Source organism: Pseudorca crassidens, chromosome 6 (genome assembly GCF_039906515.1).
Source record: "Pseudorca crassidens isolate mPseCra1 chromosome 6, mPseCra1.hap1, whole genome shotgun sequence".
In the NCBI taxonomy this organism is placed as follows: Eukaryota; Metazoa; Chordata; class Mammalia; order Artiodactyla; family Delphinidae; genus Pseudorca; species Pseudorca crassidens.
Genome location: NC_090301.1, coordinates 2,518,441 through 2,542,189, shown reverse-complemented (window position 1 = coordinate 2,542,189; position 23,749 = coordinate 2,518,441). Strand labels below are relative to the sequence as shown.

Sequence of the window (23,749 nt, the reverse complement as noted above, 5' to 3'; positions counted from 1 at the left end):
CCCCATCTTGCATTGCTCCCTTGTAAATCGACTCCCCCTGGGAGCTCCGTCTGAGGACCCCGTGCTGGTTACTACCCATGTGGACAAAACCAGAGAAGGGGTGACACCAATACAGTCCTTGAGAAGGTCTATAACTGTTTAGCTCTTTCTGGAAGCCAAGGACCAGGACCTCAAGGCTAGCCATTTTCTGTGGCAAGGGAAGGACCAAGTATGCTGCTAATTTGAAATGCTGGCTACTGTCAGCTTGTCTCAGTGGCCAGAGGCAGATGACACTTAGAGATGGCAAAGGCGTGGCATCCTTGTGGGCACGGTAGAAAGGGAGTCCTGGATGTCATCGCAGCCTAGACTCCAGGGGGACCTACCAGTCTTGTGGGCCCTTTTACTCTCTGGAGCTTCAGTGCCCAGGTCTAAATTAGGGGGCTGGACCCTGCCAACCCCAGGTCCCTCCAGCTTTAATGTTACAATCCTGTGGCCTGGGGCGGCGTTCATTCCGAAACACCCCAAACAAGGAAACAGACCCAACACCAGTGAGGCTGCCAAGAACACTGGATTCAGGGAGGACAGTGTGGTGGTGACTGTGGCCCCTTGCCTCCTGGCATCCCCACTTGGGTGTGGGGACCACCTGCAGCTTTGCCTCTAAACCACAGACAATGGCCCCTCCCTCTGTCACACTGTGTGAAGCTATCACAGCAGACCAGCCACGAAGGAGGAGGCTGCCACGCCGTGAGATGGTCCAGGGACACGGCCGTGTAGAAGGTCAGCCTCCAGGCACTGGGGTGACCCTGCCTGGTGACAAGCAAGAAAATGGACCTCAGCCCTGCAGCCCAGGAGAGGAATCCTGCCCGCAATGCTAGGGAGCCTGGAAGAGGATCTTTCCTCAGTCTGGGATTACAGTTTGGTCAGATCCTGAAACAGAGAACCCAGTTAAGCTGTGCCCGGACTCCTAACCCAGAGGAACTGTGAGCTCATAAGGATGTGCCGTTTAAAGGCTCTAAGGTTGTGGCATTTTGTCACTCGAGAAACAACACTGATAAAATGGATACCCTGGTCTCTCCCATGGTGGCCTCTCCCCTACTATGGGGGCCCGTGCCTGTGCAGAAGAGCCCCTCTCCTGTCCCCAGGTTCACTGTCAGGTTGGCTCATGCCGTTCAGAGACAAAAGGATGTTACCTAAGCTTCTGCCAGTTTGTAGATAAAGGATGGAAACTGCGGCAAAAGATTGACAATTCTAACAGGGCCCTTACCCAGAGGCCTGGTAATTGTGTCCATCAGAAGTGGGGACCAGGATGGGCTTTGAGATGAGCTGTGCGTCAGAGCCGCCCAGCGTGTGGACAGGTTGGGCCCGGGAGGAGGAACGTCGTGGGGCAGCGAGAGTGAGGGTCTCAGGTGAGAAGATGGGGTGGCCTGGAGCCAGAGTGGACACTTGGCGGGCAGGTTGGCCAGTGGAGCGGCCTTCGTACAAGGGAGGGCCCAGGGCCGTGGGGCATCTCCTGCCAGGGGTGAGGATGGGTGTCTGCAGATGGGTGACCCAAGTCCTGCCAGTAAGAGCCCAGGCACAGTCGTGTCCGGTGGGGCAGGAGGAAAGTATAACCCGACACACACTTTGTCAAGCTGAAATCCAGTTGAGGATGGACTGGAAAAACATGCAGCAGCTGTGGGCCGCTGTGCCTCTGGGGCCCTGCTGTTTGCACGAGCACATAGGTAAGAAGCAGCTTCCCTAAGGGCCCTCTTTCCAGGACACAGTGGTCTCCTGGGGGTGCTTACTTGTGAGATGGGTATGTGTGTGTGGGGCAGCGGGGCGCTTTTATTTTCATATGCAAATTATTCATATGCAGGAACACATCTACCTTGGGAAGGTCTGGGTTTCAGAATTCCACCTTGCCCTCGAAGGTTCTGACCATGAGGGTCCTGGGTGTGTTGGTGTTGTGACTCGTGGAACTGCGTCTTCTGTTGGGGCTTTGACCTGGTGGCCCAGCAATGCCTGAGGGTTGTTTTGGGTGGGCCTGGCCCTGCCTCACCAGCATTCTAAGGAAGACAGAGCCTTCACGGTTGGCATTTGTTCTTCTGTCAAGCGCCTAAATGTCGGGTGTTGATGAATATAAAAAGAAAAAAGAAGTAAAGGCACTTCCCTGGCGGTCCAGTGGTTAAGACTCTGCCCTTCCAATACAGGGGGTATGGGATCGATCCCTGCTCGGGGAACTAAGATCCCACATGTTGCATGGCGTGGCCAAAAGAAAAAGAAAAGAAACCAAAGCTGATCTTTTTTTTTTAAATTAAATTTTCTTATTTTTCTTTTTTCTTTTTTCAATATTTTGGCTGTGTTGGGTCTTTGTTGCTGCACCTGGGCTTTCTCTAGTTGTGGCGAGCGGGGGCTACTCTTTGTTGCGGTGTGTAGGCTTCTCATCGTGGTGGTGTCTCTTGCTGCGGAGCACAGGCCCTAGGGGGGCAGGCTTCAGTAGTTGCAGCATGTGGGCTCAGTAGTTGTGGCATGTGGGCTCTAGAGCGCAGGCTCAGTAGCTGAGGCGCACGGGCTTAGTTGCTCCGTGGCACGTGGGATCCTCCCGAACCAGGGCTCGAATCCGTGTCCCCTGCATTGGTAGGCAGATTCTTAACCACTGCACCACCAAGGAAATTCCCCAAACTGATCTTTTGGGGTGCAACTGGCATTTCCCTGGGAGATAAGAAGCTGGGGGCTCAGAGCAGTGACCCTCCCAGGGCCTCAGAGGTGGGACGTGGCAAATCCACGGCTGATCCGAATCCACGGCTGGAGCTCTGTGCCATGGACCTACGCGCAGCTTTCTGGTGGAGCCGTGGGTGAAAGTACCCATCCACTGGGCATCCCGTGCACATGGCACAAAGGTGTCATCCGACTTTCAAGGGCTTCAGGAACCTGTCCCCTGTGCCCTTTCTTTTGTCCTGACAGCTGTCATTTGGACATGTAACAGTCGTGTCTGGATGTAAGTGAATGTGATCCAGGCCCGCACTTGATTGATGGGCTAAATTGTCTGCAGCTGGTACTCCCTGCGTCGGTGCCTTTGAAAGTTTTCCGCCCTCAGAGGGCTGACTTCCCAAGGACGTGGAGCCCCTGTGAGACATCAGGTGACGGAATGTCCCATGTCCCCAGGGAGCTGAGCCTCCAAGTGGAGCTGGGGTGATGACACCTTCTTCTGGAGTAGCTCGTGTGCTGTTAGGCACACGATACATCACTCAGTTGAGCAAAGGACAGTTTCTCAGGAGTTTCTAACTCGGCCCGTGAGGTTTTATAGGATTCACTTTTGCCTGTGGGACAGGACTGTTGGGCAGATGCAAGGGAAGGGCCAGAGCACCTATTCCACATGCTGTCTTCCCTTTGGCTTGAAATGCCTGCATTTGAGAAATGGGATTTGCTGTCAAGAGACCAAGGAGACGACGCCCATCATGAGATGCAGGTTCATCACTACCTGCATCCAAGTAGTGCAGCCGACAGGTTCATGGCTACCCAGGTGTAGACGCAGTTTCTCACACCCGAGGAAGGTATTTCACCGCCTTGGGCCTCAGTCGCACACAGCTCAATGGGCTCCGACTCGAGGACAGAGTCACCAAAACCCTCTCTTTACAGTCAAGGAAGAGAGACCTGGGGAGACTGTATCGCCAGGTGGCTGGAGCAGGGAAAATGACATGTCTGTCCCCATAGGCAGGACAGTTTCCTCAGCCTCTTTTTAGGGAAATGCTGAACTTCGGAACGATTCAGAATTGCGTTTGAACTACCTGGTTGTCCTTGCCCAGACCTTTAGCAAATCTCCCCTTTGAGATTCAAATTTTCTCTGCTTGATCTCCCTGAAAGGCGAATTTTCTTCAATTTTCTGGGGAGTCTGAATGAGATGCGCTCAGCTGTTAGATGTTATTGAGAAGAAAAACAAAGGGTCTTTTCATCATCGGAAGATTTGCCCCAGACATCTCTTGACAGCTTGGGTTCTGAATACGAACTTCTCCCAACGTTTCAGTGCTTGTTGAAATAGAATTTCCTGGTCCATCTCCACCTTGAAGCTGATGCTTGTGGAAAGATTCAACTTATCCAACATTTAGAATTCAGTCTATAGGCAAGAGATCTTGAAACTATTTGAATTCCAATGTTGGAAGCCTTCAAAGAGGTGGAAAAAAATTTAGTACCTTTTAGTTTTCAGGAGAAAGAGGAAAAGAACCAGGAATAGAACTCATCTTGAGGATTCATTTAAAAGAAACTCCAGTGCATTCAGCCCGGTATCTGCTGTTTCTGCGGCTGCCTGCCTGGTGCCAGGGAATGTCCATTTCCCTATTCCCGTGAGCTCACTCATGATATGTGATTATCACATAAAGTCTCAGTGGCCTTTCTTTCGTGTACAAATTAAGGCAGAGAAGTGAACTAAAATATTTTAAATGATAAAGTTGAAAAGAAGAGTTTTCTGGGTAGCTCCACTTTTCCAGAAGATTCTATCAATCCAGAACAAGCCATCACCTACCTGTCCCTGTGCATTGTGATTTCTGGTATAGTGAAGTCTGGGCTGACTTCCACGCTTTTGTGGTCAGCTCATGGCAGTGAGTCTAAGGAAGGAACAGAATGCTTTTGGTTTTCTTACTGAACTGGTCAACTTTGGTGCTTATGACTGACAGTCAAGTCCATCCTTAGAACTCTTACTGGAATGGGATGCAGAGGAAGGGCACAGTGGACTCCTAGGACCAACCCCATCAAACTGCCTTTCAGATTATGCCATTCTGACAAAACACCATGAAGATGGACATTTCTGGAGAGCCGAGAAGCATGCCTTATTTTTCATGACGTCATGCTAAGAATCAAGAATAGAAGTAAACAGTTTGTCAACATGTATACCACTTGAAAAAATTATCAGAAAACAAGGACACATGGAACAGCTCAGAGAATTCATGAATCACCTCAAATCCTCCCCCTCCCATTTTTATATAATACTGAGAGCCAATTGCTAAAAATCAAACAAATGGACATGTTGAAGATATCAATCAGTAGAAGACAACTTTGGGAGAAGCTTTGAAATAAAGTGTATTCAGATGCGATGGAATTATGCATTGGTGAAAACATTCAGAATTTCCATGACTATAGCAACAATGATTGCTGTTTGTTTTTAAGGACAACACACATGTTTCAAAGATTTTGTTTTGTTTGTTTTTTCTACAAAGCCAGGCTTTGCAAGACAAACATGGCTTATCCGTTAGAGACGGGATTAAGAAAATCTATAAATAAAATGCCAAACTCACAAACAGTTTTTGAAGATACATTCTTTCTGATTTCATGATTATTCCCATTACAATGAAAAGAACACACGAGACTATGACATTTATGGTGAGCTCAGAAATCCTAAGCAAGCCTCTTTATTGAGGAAACTTAAGGTTTGGGGCAAGCTCCAATATTTGAATAAAAAAAAAGTTTTAGTTTTGAATCCTGGGTCTGCAGCTAACTAGCTATAGACTTTAGGGAAGTCATTTTCTTCATCTGTAAAAGGCTTAAAAGGAATCCCTGTCTCCTGGGTTATTGCACTCTGAAATCCAACCATGCAACTTATTTCTTTCAACTGTGGCCACACCACATCCAGGATCTTACAGTACCCTAAAGTCTCTCTGAACAAGAAAGTAAAGAAGAAGAAGGAAAATAAAAGATTGCCCTTCTCCCTGTGTCCAGTATGGTCAATGGCCAATAACCAATATGCGTAGCACTGAAAGATACAGACCAGCTATTGGGTTTCAAATGTGACCTTTAGACAGGAATCCTTTGTAGATGGGTGTGTATTTTTCCATTACAGGTCCGTACTATCTGCTTGCCTGTCTGTGATGGTAGCAGGCATGGGTGATCACTGCTGGATCTGTTTTTCATTGTAAAATGATCATATTCTATCATTCCTTTACTTAATTAGTTGGAGTATCTCCAGAAAGAGAAACTTCCCTCCAGTTACTCTGAGGGAGGGTTTGTATAGGAAAAGCAGGACGGACGCTAGATTCTTTCCCTTTTTTCAGTTTGCAAAGTAATGCCTTGATTTGCTAGCATCCTGCCAAGCTGACCAATGAGTGTTTTTAAAATGTTAGATTTATTTATTTAAAAAAATTTTTTAAGCAGAGAACGGTTGATTACAGGGTCAAGCAAGGAGAACAGGTGGCTTTTGCTCAAAAACACCCCAACTCCCAATGACTGTTTTTGAAAGTATCATTATAAACTCATAAGTGCAAATATCCTTGGTGGGTTCAGATCACGGCAGCTTTCCCTTTATTGATTCTCTGCTTCACCTTTGCATGATGAGAGGCTCTCCTGACTGCTCTGGACCCCCGGGGTCTAGATTGCTTCCTTGCTTCTGGCTACTAGAAGATGTTCTAGGCTCATCCTATAAATTTCCTGGCTCCAGACCTGGAATCAGCCATTTTTCTGAGTAACCCTGGTTTCTTTTAGTGGGAATAGTATTTAGAGATCAATGCACCCTTGGAGTACTCAGGGCCCCTGGACAATCTTTGGGTCTAGGGACTTTCAGCAGACAGAGCTAGTAATTTTTAATGTTTTATTTATTTATGGCTGCACTTGGTCTTCGTAACTGCACGAAGGCTTTCTCTAGTTGTGGTGAGCGGGGGCTATTCTTGGTTGCGGTGTGCAGGCTTCACATCGCGGTGGCTTCACTTGTTGGGAAGCATGGGGTCTAGGTGCATGGGCTTCAGTAGTTGTGGTGCACAGGCTCAGTAGCTGTGGCTCATGGGCTCTAGAGCTCAGGCTCAGTAGTTGTGGCACATGGGCTTAGTTGCTCGGTGGCATGTGGGATCTTCCCAGACCAGGGCTCGAACCTGTGTCTCCTGCATTGGCAGGCGGATTCCCAACCACAGGGAAGTCCCAGGGAAGTCCCAGAGCTAGTAATTAAAAAATTTTTTTAAAAGATAAAATGAATCATGAGTTTATTCTGTTATTTCCAGTTTAAATTTAAGACAGATTTAGGTTTACAGATTGAGCTTAGGTTTCTGTTTGCAAACATATTTAGGACATTTGCGTTGATATTCACAAATGAGCTTGGTCTATAGTTTGCTCTTTGTTTTCATGTATTCTATATCAGGTTTGGGAATTAATGCTATGCTTGCTTAATAGAAGGACTTTGGGAGGTTTCTTCACTTTTGAGGATGTAGAATAATTTATTTAGCAGTGGGATTATCTAGTCTTTAAAGGTTTGATAGAATTTCCCTGTGAAACCATCTTTTTACAGTACTTTTTGAGGGGAACACTCTACTTCTGTTTCTTCTATGGGAATTGACTTGGTTAAGCTTCTGGCTCTACCAGAGTCATTTCTGGTATATTGTATTTTTCCAGAAAATTTCATCTGGATTTTCAAATATATCTGCATGGAACTGAAAATTTGTGCTTTGTCTCTCTAATTTTTTTCTTAATTACAATCACTCGTGAGTTGTCTATTTTGTTGATTTTTTAGAAGAACTAGCTTTCAGGTTTATTCATTAGTCCCACTGCTTCCCCCACCCCCAACTTATTAATTTCTGCTTTCATCATCATTAATTTCTTCCTTCTGCCTTTTTGGGGTTATTTTATGCTTCTTTTTCACTTTCTAACTTTTTGAATTGGGTCTTTACTTCATTTACTATTATCTCTCTCTCCCTCTCTCTCTCTATACACACACACACACACACACACACACACACACACACACATATGTATTTACTACTATAAGTTTTCCTTTGATAATTGTTTTACCTATATACCATAGATTCAGATATGTCATGATTTCATTATTATTCTCGAGAAAACCTGAAGTATGATCTGTGTTTTCTATTTGATCCAAGAGCTTTAAATAGCATTTAAATTCTTTTCTAGATAGAGGGGCCTTTTTATTTTTTGATTTTGTTATTAATTTATACTTTTACTGATGCTGGTCAGAAAATACCTGTTTATATGTTTTTATTCTTTGGGATGTATTGAGGTTTTTTTTTTTTTAAACATCTTTATTGGAGTATAATTGCTTTACAATGGTGTGTTAGTTTCTGCTTTATAACAAACTGAATCAGTTATACATATACACATGTTTCCATATCTCTTCCCTCCTGTGTCTCCCTCCCTCCCACCCTCCCTATCCCACCCCTCTAGGTGGTCACAAACCACCTAGGTGATCTCCCTGTGCTACGTGGCTGCTTCCCACTAGCTATCCACTTTACACTTGGTATATGTCCATGCCACTCTCTCACCTCAACACAGCCTACCCCCTCCCCTCCCCATATCCTCAAGTCCATGCTCTAGTAGGTCTGTGTCTTTATTCCCGTCTTACCCCTAGGTTCTTCATGAACTTTTTTCTTTTTTTTTTTCTTAGATTCCATATATATGTGTTAGCATATGGTATTTGTTTTTCTCTTTCTGAGTTACTTCACTCTGTATGACAGACTCTAGGTCCATCCACCTCACCGCAAATAACTCAATTTCGTTTCTTTTTATGGCTGAGTAATATTCCATTGTATATATGTGCCACATCTTCTTTATCCATTCATCTGTTGTTGGACACTTAGGTTGCTTCCGTGTCCTGGCTATCGTAAAAAGAGCTGCAATAAACATTTTGGTACACGACTCTTTTTGAATTATGGTTTTCTCAGGGTATATGCCCAGCAGTGGGATTGCTGGATCATATGGTAATTCTATTTGTAGTTTTTTAAGGAACCTCCATACTGTTCTCCATAGTGGCTGTATCAATTTACATTCCCACCAACAGTGCAAGAGTGTTCCCTTTTCTCCACACCCTCTCCAGCATTTATTGTTTCTAGATTTTTTGATGATGGCCATTCTGACCGGTGTGAGATGATATCTCATTGTAGTTTTGATTTGCATTTCTCTAATGATTAATGATGTTGAGCATTCTTTCATGTGTTTGTTGGCAGTCTGTATATCTTCTTTGGAGAAATGTGTATTTAGGTCTTCTGCCCATTTTTGGATTGGGTTGTTTGTTATTTTGTTATTGAACTGCATGAAACTGCTTGTAAATTTTGGAGATAATCCTTTGTCAGTTGCTTCATTTGCAAATATTTTCTCCTATTCTGAGGGTTGTCTTTTGGTCTTGTTTATGGTTTCCTTCGCTGTGCAAAAGCTTTTAAATTTCATTAGATCCCATTTGTTTATTTTTGTTTTTATTTCCATTTCTCTACGAGGTGGGTCAAAAATGATCTTGCTGTGATTTATGTTATAGAGTGTTCTGCCTATGTTTTCCTCTAAGAGTTTGATAGTGTCTGGCCTTACATTTAGGTCTTTAATCCATTTTGAGTTTATTTTTGTGTATGGTGTTAGGGAGTGTTCTAATTTCATACTTTTACATGTACCTGTCCAGTTTTCACAACATCACTTATTGAAGAGGCTGTCTTTTCTCCACTGTATATTCTCACCTCCTTTATCAAAGATAAGGTGATCATATGTGCCTGGGTTTATCTCTGGGCTTTCTATCCTGTTCCATTGATCTATATTTCTGTTTTTGTGCCAGTACGATACTGTCTTGATTACTGTAGCTTTGTAGTATAGTCTGAAGTCCGAGAGGCTTATTCCTCCAGCTCCATTTTTCTTTCTCAAGATTGCTTTGGCTATTCGGGGTCTTTTGTGTTTCCATACAAATTGTGAAATTTTTTATAGTAGTTCTGTGAAAAATGCCAGTGGTAGTTTGATAGGGATTGTGTTGAATCTGTAGATTGCTTTGGGTAGTATAGTCATTTTCACAATGTTGATTCTTCCAATCCAAGAACATGGTATATCTCTCCATCTATTTGTATCATCTTTAATTTCTTTCATCAGTGTCTTGTAATTTTCTCCATACGGGCCTTTTGTCTCCTTAGGTAGGTTTATTCCTAAATATTTTATTCTTTTTGTTGCAATGGTAAATGGGAGTGTTTTCTTAATTTCACTTTCAGATTTTTCATCATTAGTGTATAAGAATGCCAGAGATTTCTGTGCATTAATTTTGTATCCTGCTACTTTACCAAATTCATTGATTAGCTCTAGTAGTTTTCTGGTAGCATCTTTAGGATTCTCTAAGTATAGTATCATGTCATCTGCAAACAGAGACAGCTTTACTTCTTCTTTTCTGATTTGGATTCCTTTTATTTCTTTTTCTTCTCTGATTGCTGTGGCTAGAACTTCCAAAACTATGTTGAATAAGAGTGCTGAGAGTGGGCAACCTTGTCTTGTTCCTGATCTTAGTGGAAATGGTTTCAGTTTTTCATCATTGAGGATGATGTTGGCTGTTTGGGTTTGTCATATATGCCCTTTATTATGTTGAGGAAAGTTCCCTCTATGCCTACTTTCTACAGGGTTTTTATCATAAATGGGTCTTGAATTTTGTCGAAAGCTTTCTCTGCATCTATTGAGATGATCATATGGTTTTTCTCCTTCATTTTGTTAATATGGTGTATCACGTTGATTGATTTGCATATATTGAAGAATCCTTGCATTCCTGGAATGAACCCCACTCGATCATGGTGTATGAGCCTTTTAATGTGCTGCTGGATTCTGTTTGCTAGTATTCTGTTGAGGATTTTTGCATCTATGTTCATCAGTGATATTGGCCTGTAGTTTTCTTTCTTTGTGACATCTTTGCCTGGTTTTGGTATCAGGGTGATGGTGGCCTCATAGAATGAGTTTGGGAGTGTTCCTCCCTCTGCTATATTTTGGAAGAGTTTGAGGAGGATAGGTGTTAACTCTCCTCTAAATGTTTGATAGAATTTGCCTGTGAAGCCATCTGGTCTTGGGCTTTGGTTTGTTGGAAGATTTTTAATCACAGTTTCAATTTCAGTGCTTGTGATTGATCTGTTCATGTTTTCTGTTTCTTCCTGGTTCAGTGTCAGAAGATTGTACTTTTCTAAGAATTTGTCCATTTCTTCCAGGTTGTCCCTTTTATTGGCAAGAGTTGCTTATAGTAATCTCTCATGATCTTTTGTATTTCTGCAGTGTCAGTTGTTACTTCTCCTTTTTCATTTCTAATTCTGTTGATTTGAGTCTTCTCCCTTTTTTTCTTGATGAGTCTGGCTAATGGTTTGTCAATTTTGTTCATCTTCTCAAAGAACCAGCTTTTAGTTTTATTGATCTTTGCTACCATTTCCTTCATTTCTTTTTCATTTATTTCTGATCTGATCTTTATGATTTCTTTCCTTCTGCTAACTTTGTGGTTTTTTTGTTCTTCTTTCTCTAATTGCTTTAGGTGCAAGGTTAGGTTGTTTATTTGAGATGTTTCCTGTTTCTTAAGGAAGGATTATATTGCTATAAACTTCCCTCTTAGAACTGCTTGTGCTGCATCCCCTAGGTTTGGAGTCATCGTGTCTCCTTTGTCATTTGTTTCTAGGTAATTTTTGATTTTCTCTTTGATTTCTTCAGTGATCACTTTGTTATTAATTAGTGTACTGTTTAGCCTCCATGTGTTTGTATTTTTAACAGATCTTTTCCTGTAATTGATATCTAGTCTCATAGTGTTGTGGTTTCAAAAGATACTTGATACGATTTCAATTTTCTTAAATTTACCAAGGCTTGATTTGTGACCCAAGATATGATCTATCCTGGAGAATGTTCCATGAGCACTTGAGAAAAATGTGTATTCTGTTGTTTTTGGATGGAATGTCCTATAAATATCAATTAAGTTCATCTTATTTATTGTGTCATTTAATGCTTGTGCTTCCTTATTTTTTTTCATTTTGGATGATCTGTCCATTGGTGAAAGTGGGGTGTTAAAGTCCCCTACTATGATTGTGTTACTGTCTATTTCCCCTTTTATGGCTGTTAGTATTTGCCTTATGTATTGAGGTGCTCCTATGTTGGGTGCATAAATATTTACAATTTTTATATCTTCTTCTTGGATCGATCCCTTGATCATTATGTAGTGTCCTTCTTTGTCTCTTGTAATAGTCTTTATTTTAAAGTCTATTTTGTCTGATATGAGAATTGCTACTCCAGCTTTCTTCTAATTTCCCTTTGGATGGAATATATTTTTCCATCCCCTCACTTTCAGTCTGTATGTGTCCCTAGGTCTGAAGTGGGTCTCTTGTAGACAGCATATATACGGGTCTTGTTTTTGTATCCATTCAGCCAGTCTGTGTCTTTTGGTGGGAGCATTTAATTCATTTATATTTAAGGTAATTATTGATATGTATGTTCCTATTCCCATTTTCTTAATTGTTTTGGGTTTGTTATTGTGGGTCTTTTCCTTCTCTTGTGTTTCTTGCCTAGAGAAGATCCTTTAGCATTTGTTGTATGGCTGGTTTGGTGGTGCTGAACTCTCTCAGCTTTTGCTTGTCTGTAAAGCTTTTAATTTCTCAATCAAAACTGAATGAGATCCTTGATGGGTAGAGTAATCTTGGTTGTAGGTTTTTCTCCTTCATCTCTTTAACTATGTCCTGCCACTCCCTTCTGGCTTGCAGAGTTTCTGCTGAAAGATCAGCTGTTAAACTTATGGGGTTTCCCTTGTGTGTTATTTTTCCCTTGCTGCTTTTAATATGTTTTCTTTGTATTTAATTTTTGATAGTTGGATTAGTATGTGTCTTGGCATGTTTCTCCTTGAATATATCCTGTATGGGACTCTCTGTGCTTCCTGGACTTGATTAACTATATCCTTTCTCATATTAGGGAAGTTTTCTACTATAATCTCTTCAAATATTTTCTCAGTCCCTTTCTTTCTCTCTTCTTCTTCTGGGACCCCTATAATTCGAATGTTGGTGCATTTAATGTTGTCCCAGAGGTCTCTGTGACTGTCCTCAGTTCTTTTCATTCTTTTTTCTTTATTCTGCTGTGCAGTAATTATTTCCACTATTTTATCTTCCAGGTCACTTATCCGTTCTTCTGCCTCAGTTATTCTGCTATCGATCCCATCTAGAGTATTTTTCATTTCATTTATTGTGTTGTTCATCATTGTTTGTTTCCTCTTTAGTTCTTCTAGGTCCTTGTTAACTGTTTCTTGCATTTTGTCTATTCTATTTCCAAGATTTTGGATCATCTTTACTATCATTATTCTGAATTCTTTTTCAGGTAGACTGCCTATTTCCTCTTCATTCATTAGGTTTGGTGGGTTTTTACCTTGCTCCTTCATCTGCTGTGTGTTTTTCTGTCTTTTCATTTTGCTTATCTTACTGTGTTTGGGGTCTCCTTTTCGCAGGCTGCAGGTTCGTTGTTCCTGTTGTTTTTGGTGTCTGTCCCCAGTGGCTAAGGTTGGTTCAGTGGGTTGTGTAGGTTTCCTGGTGGAGGGGACTAGGGCCTGTGTTCTTGTGGATGAGGCTGGATCTTGTCTTTCTGGTGGGCAGGTCCACGTCTGGTGGTGTGTTTTGGGGTGTCTGTGGACTTATTATGATTTTAGGCAGCCTCTCTGCTAATGGGCGGGGTTGTGTTCCTGTCTTGCTAGTTGTTTGCATTGGGTGTGCAGCACTGGAGCTTGCTGATCTTTGAGTGAAGCTGGGTGTTGGTGTTGAGATGGAGATCTCTGGGAGATTTTTGCCATTTGATATTACGTGGAGCTGGGAGGTCTCTGGTGGACCAGTGTCCTGAACTTGGCTCTCCAACCTCAGTGGCGCAGCCCTCATGCCTGACTGGAGCACCAAGAGCCTGTCCCCCACGTGGCTCAGCATAAAAGGGAGAAAAAATGAAAGAAAGAAAGAAAGGAAGGAAGGAAGAAAGGAAGGAAGAAAGAGGATAAAATAAAGTAAAGTAAGATAAACTAAAGTTGTTATAATAAAAAATAAAAATAATTATTAAGAAAAAAAAATTTTAAGTAAAAAAAACAAAAAAACAGACTGTCAGAACCCTAGGACAAATGGTGGAAAGCAAAGCTATACAGACAAAATCTCACACAGAAGCATATGCATACACACTCACAAAAAGTGGAAAAGGGGAAAAAATAATATATCTTGCTCCCAAAGTCCACCTCCTCAATTTGGGATGATTTGTTGTCTATTCAGGTATTCCACAGATGCAGGGTACATCAAGTTGATTGTGGAGCTTTAATCCGCTGCTTCTGAGGCTGCTGGGAGAAATTTCCCTTTCTCTTCTTTGCACAGCTCCTGGGGTTCAGCTTTGGATTTGGCCCCACCTCTGCGTGTAGGTTGCCTGAGGGCATCTGTTCCTTTTGGGAGGTCCGAGGTCTTCTGCCAGCGATCAGTAGGTGTTCTATAGGAGCAGTTCCACGTGTAGATGTATTTCTGATGTATCGCCACACTCTGGAACCCCACACTCCAGAGGCCCCACTTTGGACATGCTGTCTCTCCCCTTCCACGCAGGTCCTAAAGTGTATTGAGGTTTTTGTTTGTAACATTCTATGTACGCTTGAAAACCATGTATATTCTGCAATATTGGAGTTCAAGGTTCTATATATGTATAAAATCTACTTATTATTTATTGGTTATGTTGTTTAGGTCATCTATATCTGTACTTTTTTTCTCCTTAGCCTATCACTTGTTGAGAGGTGTGCATTAAATTCTTCTGTAAATGTATTTCAGTTTATCTCTTCTTACCTCTCATTAAGTTTGTACTTAAGTTGGTGTGTACAGGCATAATTTGGAGATATTGTAGGTTTGGTTCCAGACCACTGCAATAAAGCAAATATCACAATAAAGTGAGTTGCACAAATTTTTTTGGTTTCTCAGTGCCTATAAAAGTTATGTTTACATGATACTGTAGTCTATTTGGTGTACAATAGCATTATGTCTAAAAAAAGTACATACCTTAATTAAAAAATATTTTATTGCTAAAAATATTAACCATTATCTGAGCCTTCAGCAAGTCATTGTAGCAACAAAGATCACATATCATCACAACAAATATAGTAATAGGGAAAATGTCTGCCAAGAATTACCAAAATGTGATACAGAGACACGAAGTGAGCAAATGCTGTTGGAAAAATGGCACCAATAGACTTGTTCAACACATGGTTGCCACAACCTTCAATTTGCAAAAAACCCAATGTCTATGAAATGCAATAAAAATGAGGCATAATAAAACGAGGTATGCCTGTATATCTTCACTGCCAGTTGTAGACTTTACTTTTATAAGTTATGCCGCATTGTCACTTTTGATCTTGTTTTGTCTGAATTCTATCTTGTCAGCTACCAAGATTACTATCCTTAATTTCTTTTGGCCTTTGGTACATCTTTGTCCACATTTGTTTGTTTGTTTGTTTGTTTGTTTTTGTCCACATTTTTACTTTTACTTTTTCTGAATTTCTTTGGTTTAGATGTGTCTCTTGTATACACAGTGTTGGATTTTGCTTTATTGTTCAAGCTCAAAATCTTTCCATTTTATGGATGAGTTAACCCAATTTACACTCATTTAACATTATTGTTAAACCAGATTCTCTCTATAAATTGTTTTTCCCCATGAAGTCTATTGTATTCATCCTCTTTCTATGTTTTGGTATATATTTTTGGATTTGGGGAGTTTTGTATTTTTTTCAAGTTTCACTTTAGGCTAAGACATTCATGTAATACCATTTGTGTAATTAAGGGTCCAATCAGGAGACAGAAACACACCAGTAATTTGATCAGGGAACATTTAATATAAAGAATTCTAACTACTAAGAGGGGTTAACTACAAAGGGGTAAAGAGGATTCTGCAAAAAATACAGTAGGTATAGGGAGCAAGCACTACCTTGGGCTGAGGCAGAGCAACAGAGGAAGTAAAAAGTTGGAGAGAAAGTACTGTCTCCCTTAAGACCTTCTTAGAAAGGATGTGGCACAGTCCCAACGGATGTTATGTTCCCTAAAGACCAAATTGTAAAATTAACCTGCGGCAGCTTGTCTGTAAAATAATAGTGGTAACAAGAAGAGAGAAAAAGGAAATGGTCAGCACTTCTAAATAGGGCGCACACACAACATGCAAACAGAAAATATGCAAAACCACTCGAGTCCCCATTTCTGTAATTGGTCGTGAGTTGATATCTATAGCTTCCTTCTCCAATGATCCATTCAGAATTTCCCCACCCGTAGCTAGGACCTCAGCTGGTGGGGGTTCCTTAGCTAGTGGAGTGACCCAAACTTTCATCCAGGAAATGTCTGAATCCTTGATTATATTTTCTTTTCTTTGGTTGCTGTAATTTTACATTGACCTTTGCTGTTGGGCATGGAGGTGCTGAGAGGCACCCTGAAGAGTATCCTGGGTTCCAGACATGATTACTCTCCTCCCGGAGAGAGTTGTTGCCCTGTGATGGGCATGCAGGTGTCACCCAGATGACCTCATCCTGTGCAGGGGGCGGTTGAAGACCAAGGCTTAGACTTGGGTTTAGAAGGATAGGCAGCCCCTCTTCTGAAGCCTCCATCTGAGCCACCTGCTGCAACACAACTTTACTAAAGCCCTGCTGATACCAGGCGGGACCTCGTTGCCATCTGCTCTTGTTCCTTGTGGGTCTGTCTGAGCAGAACCCTCTCAGGTGCACGGTGGGATCCCGCTCAGGTGGAGCGCCACCATGAGGGAGGCGGGGGAAGTGCAGCAAGTCAGATGGACCCTGCCTTTCAGAGCAGAGGTTTTATTCCAAGCAGAAGGAAAAACAACACTGGGATCTGGGGGAAGCTCTCAGAAAACAGTGAAGATGCTTATTTGCTCGTTGAGACTTTTCAGTAAACTCGAAAGTGATGCGGAGCCACAGATGAAGACACCCAGGGCAAATACGGGACAGTCCACGTCAGCTCAGCAAATGGAGCTTCTAGGTCTCTTTGAAGAGGACTCCCTTCCTGGTGAGGGTTTCCTACGGCGTCTGCTTAGCAGCCCCTCCCTCATCCTACGTGGGGAGCGAGCAGTTTCCACGCTGCCAGCCCAGCACCTCTCCTTGGACCCTTAGGCTCCGCTGTTGGAGATCGATTTGTTTTAGTCATTCTGTTGTCCAGCGTTAGAGAGTAGACCTGCAAGGGGGGCTTAGTCGCTCACTGGGTGGGACTGACCCCATCAGCTGCGTCTTGGTGACAGTGGACAATGAATGGCCTCACTCGGGTCAGGGGTGGGTCATGAGGCACCAGCGAGTTGGAGGGAGGGGCTTGAAGAGAGGAAACAGGCCCCACAGGAGAAATGGGCCTGGGGAGTGTCCCTCTGCACAGGCTGGCAGGGCTGACCCACTCTGCACGCATGTGTGAGGGGGCCTGGGTCCGGGTCAGGTTCTGAAGGCCCGGGAGCCCTCAGGGTGGACGCCACAGCTGCCAGGGGCTGCGAATTTCTCTGGAAGTTGCTCTCAACAGATTCACAGTCTTGGCTCTCAGAAAACATGCAAATTCCGGTCAAGGGAAACAAGATTTATTTCTTACTGAAATATTTGCAGGAAAACCAAGTTCAAATAATTATCCCAGGCTTCACTTCTTTTTTATTCTTCTTTGCTTCACACACACACACACACCCCACACACATATAAATGAGTCACATATACACACGCACACACACCACATACAAATGAGTCATACGTTAACTTTTCTGAAAGTCAAAGGAGAGAAAATAAACAGATGCCTCAGAAGGGATGAAACACTGGTATTGTTTCAATCAAAACCGTGAAGACAAGGGAAGGAACGGAAAAAAGTAGAGATTTGAAAGAGCAAACCTCAATGGCAGGCAACTTGAGGATCCTTCCAATTCCCCACTCCCACCTGGGGACGCACATCTTAAGAGTGAAGGAAAGAGGCATCCAGAAGCTTCTGCACGACATCGCACACGAGTCCAAAAACAAGGGATTTGTGAAAAAAGTACGGAGTTCCAAAAGCACCTTAAAAATGTGTATAAAACGTGAAAGGGTTAGAAGGCTTTACCTCAAAATATAAAATGTCATCTCTAAGTAGTGAAATTACAGATGATTTTAATTTTCTTTAATATATGTATGACATATTTACAATATATGATTTTATTAACCAGAAAAATTTATGTGTAATTAAAAGACATTCTCTGGCCTCATCAGACTGAGGGGCGGGCATTGGTAGGCCTGCCCGGGTCATCCAGCGACCTCAGAGCAGAGCTGGGAAGGGGACCCCAGTCTGGAAGATGCCGGGCTCTGCTTGCTGGATCACACACAAGACGTTCCTACCACCCTCACCCAGAGTGGATGAGCCTTGCAAGCCAGAGGGGAGAGAACTTTGAAATAATGTTAAAAATAGTCCTACTGAGGTGAAATTTGCACAACATAAAATTAACCATTTTTAAAGTGAGCAACTTAGAGGCATTGAGTGTTTTTACAGTGTTGTGTACCTACCACCTCTGTCTAGTTCCAAGACATTTCCATCTTTCCAAAGTAAAACCCATTACCTATTAAACAGTTTCTCCCCTCCCCCTGCCCTACAGCCCCTGGCAACCACCATCCTGCATTCAGTTGATATGATTTTTTTTTACGTGAAAAATTTAACTTTCCTTTTGTAAAGAAATTTTGGAAACTAATCATGACTCCATTTCAACCTCTGTAGAGGCAAATATTTTGCTGTTGTCCAAGAGTCATGGGATTTCTGGGCAACCTTCTCCGGGTGCAGTTCCCCTGGTGTTGGCTGGATTTCTGGCTGTCAGAGCCTGAAGGGCAGAGGCCCAGAGCCCCGGAAAGGCCACGGTGTGCCCGCCAGCCACTCTAGGGTAAGCATGAGCCTCTCCAGGAGGCCACCCTACCTGCTGTTCACTCTTGCAGAAAACCCCTGGCTTCTTGACTTTCCGGTGTTAACTGGTGAGGTCAGCATTAAGACTGACTCCTCAGAAAGCGCGCATATGTTTCAGACCAGGGTGTGTGATTTTCTTGGTTCAAACCGAGGATGCCGACAGTTTCTAGGGCTCTGTCATATCCCTGCAGAAGGGCCCCAGTGTGGACCGTTTCACTTCAGACAGGCTCAGAGGGGCTTGGAAACCCCATCAAGGAAACTCTGCATGTGAGGGACTTTTGAAGCAGCTCACGGACTTTGAAGGTGAAATTTCCCGACAGGCTTGAACTTCCACTTCAGCCATGAGCATCTTCAATAATTTAAAATGATGAGACCATAAAGTTTGCCACTGCCTTTGGAAGGAAGAAAGTGTAACTACCTCTTCCTGGCAACTGAGGCAGAGGGGAGGAGGGAGTCAGGGAGTGAAGGTGATGGGAAAGGAAGAGACAGGTGGAGGCCGGGTGACTGGAGGCCCAGGTGCAAGTCATTAAGCTTGACAGCCTCCCGGGCTGGCGCGTGGGGAGTGCCGAGGGTTCCGCCCACGTGTCTGTTACGTCATTGCCGCCTTACAACATCGCCAGGAGGTGGGCGAGGACCGTACCGTCTCCGTTTTAGGGATTAGACACCAAGTCTTGGAGAGGTTCCATGATGCTCTCTCCCAAGCTCCAAGGTAACCTGCTTAGTAAGCGGTAAATCCTGGTTTAGAATGCACCCCATGCTCAGATTTCCAGCTCATCGATCCTTGACAAGACCTTGATTGACAATTTCAAAATGCTTTCTGAAGCCAAACTTGAATACATTGTCTATCAAGGTCTCCTTTCCCCCATTTTTTCCCTCCCTTCTTAGGCCACCCCAAGGCCACCAACAGGTCTGAGTTGCTGTTGAGGACAAAGTGTGTGTGGTAGATTTTTCATTCAGTTTTCCAAAGGAGAATAAGAGGAGTGTCAAAAAGAGAAGGAAAAGAAGATGCCAAACTGCTCAGGCTTAGCCTGGCCGCTCATCTGTCTTGTATCATCGGTAGGCGTGACTCGTGGGGACCTCATGGGGACTCCCGCTTTGCTTTTTATTTGCCTCGAAAAAGTAAAGCACAATCATCGTGATTCACTAAGGAACTTTGAAAAGTTCCTTTTTTATAGCATCGTGCTTTTGTTTCATGGGTGCTGGGTCTTTTCTTATCTCTCGGAGGGTATTAGTTCTATTTCTTTAAATTTCATTCAGCCTTTTTCCTTTATGTATTTCTTTTCTGAGATCCTTTTTTTTAAATCTCTTTACTGGTTTTGGTTTCCGCCTTTCATGTTAAATGCTTCACTCAAATGAATGGTGAACCTTGGCTGTCCATTCACATCAGATGCCACGTGTGGAGGGCGTGGGCCAGCGGGTCTCAAGGTGGGGTCATGGGGAGGGAGCCGATTCTCCCCTATGTCAGTATAAGTGCGTCTTTTCTCTTGAGCCAACCATTTTCTGAAGAGGGGACCCCTCTGATGTCCTATCCATGTTCTCGGAACTTCACGACCAAGGAGACTGGGGGGGCCTTACCATTCAGCGTGTAGAACTCTGCTCCCAGCTAATTCAAAACTTGAGCTGAAAATAAGTGCACGTCAAGGCATCATGCGGCTCTGGAAATACAGACATAACTGAAAACTGGCCCCCAGGATGGTGTTCCTCAGATGTGGGTGTGGGTAGAAAGTAACAGGGTGTCTTGCTCAACAAGAGGTCCCAGGCTCCTCCAGCAGAAATTCTGATGGGGAAGGACTGAGGATTTCCCAGAGCCTGCAGATCCAGCTTGATGTGTGGTCTACACTGCACTTTGGCCCCGACCTAGAGACCCCACTCTAGTCATGGAGACACAGGTGTCCAGGGTGACCCCCTGACAGGGAGGAATGGCACAGGTGTGGCGAGACCAAGCTCATGCCTGGGGGTGGTGAGGGGCAGGCAGCGCGGGCTTCCGAGAGGAGGCGGGTGCAGCCTGGGTGAGGTGCAGAGCCCAGATGTGTGCCTGCGAGCATCACCTCGGCTGGGGGGCTCCAGGAGATGACGTGGGGCGGGCCTTCAGGAGGTACAGTGTCAATCAGGGGCCTGGCAGGAAACAGGACTCAACCCAGTGAGGACCGCGGTGGGAAGGGTGGGGTGAGGAAGCCCGCAGGGAAGACTCGTGGCCAGGAACCCCAGCAGGGAGCCGCAGCACCCCCAGGGCTGACTGGCCTGTGGATGGAGGCAGATGTGTCGCCGAAGTGGGGAGGGAGCAGGGCGCAAACGCCCTGATTCTTGCCCCTCGTCCCACTGGCTAAACCTGGGGAGGGGGAGAAGCCCCCAGGAATCTGGGAGGTGCAGTCAGCAGAGGTACTGGGGAGACGGACGGGGCGGGGGTGTCAGCTGGAGAGTGGCCAATGTCCCGTGTGCCCTTTACCACCCAGCATCCATCCATGCTTTTTGTCCAGATGAAGAACCCCCCCCCCCGGGGGACAAGTCTCACCAGCTGCCGTGTCATTGCAGGATGAGGTCGCTCGGTCATCCCCTTGCCTGTACCTGACACCTGGCACCACTGGTGCCCTTCATATGAGCTGTAGCTGAGGCAGAGGATGAAAGAGAAAAAAAAAATAACAGAGGCCATGCATAGCTGCCCCGGTTCCCGCTCTGCAGCTGGTCATAATCCTAACTTTCTGTTCCCACTTGTCCCTGGAGCCTGGGCCCCAGACTCCCGGCCCCAGACCTCTGAGCGCAGAGCCCTGCCTCTGTCCCTGCAGCCCACGGCTGGCATTCGTGCTGTGGCCAGGTGGGCAGGGAGCTCGGCTCTGAGGGAGGAGTGCTTCTTCCCTGACTTATTTAGAACGGCAGGTGCAGAGCGATCACCAAAGCAGATGGACTTAGATGGTGAAGTAACCAGCTTAAAATCCTCCACCAGCAGAGCACCCCCTACTGGCTGCCTCCAGAGCAGACGACTCCCTCGGTCCCTACCCCATCCTCCACCAACCTGTGCTCACCTGACGTCCAGGAGCAAAGCAACCCAGAGTTTGGCACCCACTGTCATCACAGTGACGCGGCAGCCTTGCTTTCATCCAGCACACATCTCCTGCCACCTCCAATGACAATCTGGCCAACTGTGGCCCCCGTTGGCCATGGCGGTTTCCCTGGATCCCATTTTTTTTCCGGTGAAGGGTCATCTATGCATTTGTCAGTTATGTGAGACCCCTGGTCCCACATCCTATTCCGAGGGTCTCTTCCTGGGCGCTCTAGCCAGGTTCCCAGAAGAAATCAAAAGTCATCGCCAAGGGTTCAAATGAGGAGACTCTGATGAAGGGACAGGGGGTGGGTGGCACCCCGAGCCTGGCGGTGGTAGAAGTTATCAGCACCCCAGGGTTGAAGGGCAGAGGTGGTACTGGGGGAAGCTTTCTGATGCCAGGAGCTGCAGGCCGGTGGAGTCACCCTCCAGGGAACAGACTGGACAGGGAAGGACAGCAGTGGGACAGGAGGCGGGTGGGGAAGCCAGCACAGCCGCCATGGGGAGGAATTCCTGCCTCCTCTCATGGGCAGAGGGAGCATTGAGGATCTTGAAGCCAGAGAGAGACAGGATCACGGCTGTAGGCAGTCAGGAAGTTGTGATCCACAAATCAGTGAGGATCACTGTTACTGGGCCTTGGCCCAGGATCTGCACCTCTGTTGGTGAAGGTGTCATCCTAGGCCCCTGTAATAGACGGGAAGCTCAGGCTCCGAAGGTCAAGGTAGAGTCACCTGGTTTGCTCAGGGCCGTCCTGGCTTCTGCTGGATGTATTGGTGTCATTGTTCACGGTGCCCTTTTAGTTTTCAAAAGTGTCCCATTTAGGCAATAAATTGTATGGTCTCACAGGACACAGAGCCAGCAGTGGCAGTGTGGGGATTCTCACCCGGTGGAAGTGGAGGTGAGCCGTGGGCTCAGAGAAGTGCTTCATAGGGAGGCCAGGTGCCCAGGGTGGAGGGAGGGCAGAGGAGCACACGGGGTGGGTCACTGGGGGAGGGGGCTCCTGAGTCAGTTTGGGGCACCTCTACACATTTCAGGTCCCTGCGGTTCCCGACAGAAGAGCACCCTGCTGGGGATGGGGGGTCTGGTTGTGTTACCCACGCCCCCACGGGCTGCTGCTGTGACTGTGGTGTGTCCCAGCACCTGGCTGATCCACAGGTGAGGTGGCAGCTAGAGCGAGGAGTCTGGACGCTGGTGCTCCTCTCGATGGTGCACCCTTGCCCTCATCCCAGGGCCTGTGATGCCTGGTCTCACACGGCAAGGAGACTGTGCAAGCGTGATCGTGTTAAGGATCTTGAAATGGGAAGCGTGTCCTGGAGGGCACAGGTGGACCCAGGGCCATCATGAGGGTCCTTAAAAGTGGAGAGAGAGGTGACCTGAGAAGGATTCAGTGCGATGTTGCCCCTTCTGAGATCAGCGGGGCTGGGGACTGACAGCCAGCAGGGAGACGGAGACCTCAGCCCCACAGCCATACAGCTCCGAGTTCTACCAACTGGAAACAGATTGGTCCCCAGAGCCTCCAGAAGGAGTGCAGCCTGCCAACACCTTGACTTTAGCCCAAGGAGACTGTGTCAGACTTCTGACCTCCAGAAGTGTGAGGTCATTTGTAAGATAATGGTGATTTGCTCCGGCAGTAGGGAACCAGCGCACTTGTGCTGCCCAGATGCCTCTGAGGGCACAGGCGTCAGACACCTCCAAAGCCAGCCTATGTCTGCTCAGGTGACACGCTGCAGATGACGACTTTCCCAAGAGACCCCCTGCACCTCCGTGAGCCCAGAGGACGCCTCCTGAGCTGAGGAGCCCGTCCTCTGACGAGGGAGGCCACCTGGTCCCGACAGGGTCTCCAACCTCTCCCTCTGCCCCGAGCTCTGCCAGGTGGTGAGGGCAGGTGGCCCCAGAACAGCGTGGGTGTCCACTGGGATGACCCAGCTGTGTGGTGTGGCGACCGCTCAGGCAGAGGGACGGAGGGTGGTGGGGAAATTCTGAATGTCTTCCCCTGTCTGTGTCACTGTACGACTGCATTCAACGTCTTTATTTCTCCTCTTACCTCCTTCATTTCAGTCTTTTGGTCTAAAGTAATCAAAAGGTACTTTATTAAAACCTCGGACAGCCAAATAAAACTGCCCCAGCCTTGGCGTCCTGACCA

General features: G+C 45.5%; 1 long non-coding RNA gene across 1 annotated transcript in view; it reads left to right on the top strand.

Moving 5' to 3' along the window:
• LOC137226028 (uncharacterized) overlaps positions 1-23,749 on the top strand; it is a 206,442-nt gene that overhangs the window by 155,422 nt on the left and 27,271 nt on the right. The window lies entirely within an intron of this gene.